The following is a 5,942-nucleotide window of genomic DNA, read 5'->3' on the forward strand; positions in this document are numbered from 1 at the left end:
CGATGCAACAATGCGATATCAACAAATAATCTCTCTCCTCCCTCCTCTCTCTCTCTCTTTCTTTCTCTCTCTCTCTCTCTCCCTCTCTTTCTCTACTTCCCTATACATTTTAAATATTAATAAAAATAAAGTGAGATGTGTTAGATATTATTATGCGTACTTCTATGAAATACATACCATTTAAATTTGTGAGTGTGAAAATATCCACTCTTCGCCAATATGTACATCTTTTAATTTAAGTTGTTATAATAAAATTAAACTTAACAATTAAAGGATTAGACCATCTGATCTAAAAATTATAAATATTTTGGGAAATTTTTTTTTGGAAAAATGGATATAAAACAAAGTTTGTTTTAAAGCTTTTGTAGTATAATTCTTTGAGAATTTGAGAATAAAATTCTTATATTTATTATTAATTTTCGTTTAATAAAATTGACACGTTACTACACTAATTGCCTTATTGTCAAATCGACGAGGGTCATTCGGTTGGAATAGGTATAAAGAATCAAATATTTTTATTTTTTATTTACTAAAAGAGTGCTAACGGATACTTCCAAATATTGATTTTTATGAAAATGAATATTTAAAATAAAAAGTTTTATGACTGAAAATGAGACTTTTTTTCAAACATTCTTCATTTTTTTCATATAAAAATAAATATCTTGAAGTATTCATATGTACTATTTATTTAGTAAATATTATGTAAACAGGAAATGTTTCGTTTATAAAGATTATGCATTCCGCGGATTTTCTCCGTGTCCAGATCCATTCTTGAAATGCCAAATTTTTTGTTTTTTTTTTCTTCCAAGTGGCAGATGACTCTCGCAACGCCGATTTGACAAAAAGCAGTTAGTAAAACGACTCCACAATTTTGTAAAAAAGAAAAGAATGTTCTATTCCTAAAGGATTGAACTATACAAGTTTTAAAACAAACTTTTCATTGCTTCCATTATTTTGTCAAAAAAATTCCCAAAGGTGCCTATGATTTTTAGATTCTCAAAATAGTGTAACGCTTCAATTGTTAAATTTTATTGATTGGGAAACAATTTATTTAGATTTTTCAATCAATAAATATTCTACTAACACACACATACATAACACGCGTGCACGCGCGTACGCGATGTCAATTAATAAACTGGTTTTTTATTTATAATATATTTTATTTTTTATAGTAATAATTGTAATTATAATAATATTGAATTATGTGGCCGGTATCACCACTGCTATTAGCTATTGCTGGTGGCAGTAGTGTCCCGAGCATTATGTTCTTCGCGGCTAGCTCCGTCTCCGGCTCCGCGACTTCCTCTTTAGTATGGAGGCTCTATCCCTTTGTCTTTTATACCACAATGCATGGAAGCGGTCATGTCTCATCTGTTTCTACCTAAAATTAAAATTTATAGATAGTTTTAAAATGTTTATATGTATTTTATATATGCAAAATGTTTCAAACTTTTTGATACACTTATGAGCAGATGGAATGGACTAAACTCGGAATCGGAAAGTTTTCTATTATTTTGCAATTTTTGCAATTTTTGTTAATTAATCTAATGAATAAACTTTTTGAAATCGATATAACTTTAATCTTTTAGAGTTCTTTAAGAAACATCTTTAAGTTATTTCATAAAAAACTTGTATAATATATGTATATAATATGTTAGGTATGGGAAAAAGTTCGTGACGTTTTTCCTGTTAGATGGCATTAAAAAAACACCACGAACTTTTTCCCACACCTAATATGTCTAAGAAATAATACCTATTCTTGGCCGCTCCCATATTTGCTGCTGCTATGGCTTGCAGCTTGCAGCCACGTGTTATTCCTGGTGCTTCTGCTGCTGCTGCGGTTGTGGTAATTGTTGTTGCTGTTGTTATTGCAATTGCTGAATTAGTTGAGATTGAGAATTCAATCTCATGTCCAGCTTTTGCAGTTGCAATACCATCAGCGATTTTCGCTGCAGCTGTCTCTGATTTCCTGCTAAAATATATAAATATTATAAATATAACTATATAACAAGTCTGAAACAATTACATATCATGAGAACTAAAACTGTTATTTAATTATCAATTTTATATTTCTATGCGTAACTCGAAACATACTCTAATACTTTATTTAGATTGATACTGAATTTTAATATTTATGCCAATCTACATCTGCGATAATGAATTTGCTGCAGGGATTTTATCATTCCAAAAAATAGTATATAATTTAAAGTGTCCATTTTTAATGATTACGTCAAATATGTCTTGAATAGTACACTTTAGGAAAAAATGTTTCAGACAAAAATTTTATGATTTCAAAGGAGACATAAAGAGATTCCATTGTTTCATCTTAAGTGATGTTGTTAAGGTCAAGATCACTTTGATTATTTTTGAAAATTAATTTTTGAAATGAAATTTGTCCATTTTTCATTTATATTCCCGTAGCTCACTTCAAAAGCTTTTCACTACATAAAATTTTTTTTATTTTTTATATAAAAATGAAAATAACAGGAACCTCCAATGACATCTCTTTATGTTCCCGTTGAATTTATAAAATTTATGTCTGAAACATTTTTCCCTGAAATACATTGTTCAAGAGATAACTTAACGTAGTTATTTATATAATAATAATAATAATAATAATAATATACCCTGTCTATGGTATCGGATTATTATTGCATCTTTAATATCAGTATTATATATGTAAGATTGTCAAGTTAATATTTCCAGGACATACCTGATAGTTGAAAAAGAGATTATTATAAATTATTTGAGTTAAGTCTCTTATATTAAGGTACACACATAAATTATAATACTGATCATTTTTTATGACATTTTAACTTTTTAAAATAACTTTTTTTTTTAATAGAAAGTTAAGTCGAAAACTGTAAGACTTATATTATTCTTTAAGTTTTTTATGATTATTTAGAAAAAAATCTTTCAAGAAAACTCAGTGATGCCACAATGCACAAAGTTGAGTTGTATGAATTTTTTATAAACTTTCAATGTAAGTATTCAAGTAAATCGACGGTTGCGATCGTAAAAAGTGTATTAAAAGTATAAAATGAAATCTAAGATTTCGTTAAAATTATATATTTATAGGAATTTACGGAAAATTCCAGCCACCTAGCGATTCTAATTATAGTATATCGATTTTTATTTATACCAATACTCTAACAGCACAGAACTTCAGGGGGCGTCCTGAGACGTCCAAAAGATGTCCGTATGTTCTTTGAACATTCTAAGGACATCTCCAGGATATATTCCGGATAAAGTGTGTTATTAGGGTATTTGTAATAAATATAAACAGTACAGACTTATTATTGTTGAAATAATAAATTGTTTGCACTCACCTTTCGCATCGTCTTTTCGTTCACTTCGTGGAGTCTGCAGCTCCTCACACGGAGTATGCGTATATGTGAAATCGCGTTCGCGAATTGATAAATGAGCATCGAAATTTTTTTGCAACAGTGCGTTATATTCTTGTTGATTCCTGCTCGCACTGTTGATATTTGCCACATCATTTTCAATATTATTTGCTATAATATTGAAGGTAAAGTGAGATTTTACACACAAATACAATATTTTACACATTTTATATTTATATATTGTAACACATATTTATATTTAGTTAACAGCTATATAGAGACATGTGTGACGAATTAACTAAAAAACGTAAGCGAAGTTTTTCAGAAGCTTGGCTTATAGACGAAAGACACAAATCTTGGATATGCGAAGTATCATCTGATAGCAGTATGTAATACTGCAATGTGTGTAATAAAAATTATTCATGCGATTCAATACATGATTCGGGACATGCGAATTCTGCGTGTCATAAAAATAATTTTGAAAATAATACATTGTCTATTAATGATGATACTTCAATTAATCATCTATTGACGATAAGTCAATTAAAATGTAACAACATTAAAAAAGAAATGGTTATATTTTGATCAGTTCAAATGTTGATTATGCGAAGCACCACATGATGAAAATTTATTTTATTGTTTAATTTGTGATACCTTACTGCTCAATTATGTCACATCTATCGTCACGCAGAATCCAAGATACATATAAAGAAATGTGAAAGTTCTCTTAATGAAACAATTGAATCGAATGAAGATTTAAATATACATTATTCGAGCGTATAAAAGAAGCAGAAATAAGATTTGCCACATTAATCACGGAAAAAAATATTGCTCATAGAACTACAGATAACATTCTTAGTTTGTTTCAATAAATTGGAAAGGATCCTAAATGTATTACAGAACGTGAAAATGAGTCAAAAAAGATGTATAAATATTATTACGAATGTTTTGAATCCTGTTGAAACAGAACGTATTGTAAACAACATTCAAAATACAAAATTTACAATATTTATCGATGAAACATCTGACATTTGTAATGATAAATAGATGACTTTTCTTGTTCGATATATTGAGCCAAAAACATTAGAAAATCGAATCGCAAATTAGTTAAATTAATTGATATTGATGCTAGAGATTGCAGCGCAGAAAAGTTGTATGAAGCATTCAGAAATGAAATGTGGACATTACAGATACCATTTACAAATATTATTGTCTTGTCATGTGATAATTCGTCCGTCATAACAGGGAAACATTTACCGTTTAAAAAAAATTGGAACAAGTATGTCCACGTTTACTAATATTTTTGCCCTTGCATTCCTCCGCGAATTAGTAGCGAATGCTGCGTGTAAAAAAATACCCGATTTTTGCGAGGAATCTGTTAAAAAGATTGCTAGATATATTATTAACAGCAGTCCAAAACATTCGGTTGTATTCACTGAATTTTGTGATTGAATGTTTTCAAGAAAAAAGTCTTAAAATATTAAAATTATGTGAAAGTTACGCGCTGGCTTTCTCGCTATTTTTGTGTTGAAAGATTTTTAGAATATTGGGATACAATCAGATACTTTATGAAATAGCGAAAAAAATAGATTCTGCCAAAAATTTATTGTCTATAATGAATAATGTAAAGACAAAAGTTTATTTTCTTTTCTTATAATACATTTTAGATTTTTTTAACAAATTTAATACACATTTTCAGTCATTAGAAACATGAATTCATAAATTGCAGCCAAAATCTTTAACATTACTTTATAAAATATGCGAAAATTTTTTAAAAAATGAGCATTTACAATGTTTTTCTGTACATATACTGTTCTCTTTAAAGAAAAATCACAAAAATCTTTATGAAATTAACTTAGGAATGTCAGGAATACCTTAACGAATTAATGATGCAAGGGGACGAAAACATAGTTACAATAGTTCGAAGTAACTGCTTGATGTTTTACGTTACTGCTACTGAAGAAATTCGTAAAAGATTGCCTGTGAACGATATTTTTTATTTTAAAATTAAATTTAAAAAAAATCAAAATTAATGTTTTTGGGCCTTCTGTATGTTTACAAGATACTGATAGAGAAACATCATTCAGTAATTTCGTTCATAGTTCAAACTATTGGTGGTTTTGATGAAGACGCTTTAAAGAAAGAATGATTTGCATTGTCATTAGATTTTGCATTACAAAAGAAAATCAATCTTGCTTTAAGATTCGATGATATGTGATATGGAAAAAAACAAATTTTGCAATCTCAGTATCCAAATAACAATCGATAAATATCCAAACTTAACAAAATTTCTGAATGCTATTGGATCACTTTCAAATTCAATTTCTCCGCTAACGTGGAGAGAATTTCCCTTTTTAACTGATTTAAAAACAAAAAAACGCAACAAATTATCGCCAGCTTCTGTTAATGTCACTTGCATTGTGAAATCAGCATTAAAGGCAAGAGGAAACTTCTCTAACTATGACTATCGAAGAAAAACATTTGTCTCGTATGTCGACAAATATATTGTACAGTGTTGCAAAAAAAAACGAACTTTAGGATTATATGCTGCTGATATAAATGATATTGCTGATCCTTCGAGAGCAGATTGAAAATATT

The sequence above is a fragment of the Atta cephalotes genome, assembly GCF_000143395.1.
Source record: "Atta cephalotes unplaced genomic scaffold scaffold00042, whole genome shotgun sequence".
NCBI classification, from domain to species: Eukaryota; Metazoa; Arthropoda; class Insecta; order Hymenoptera; family Formicidae; genus Atta; species Atta cephalotes.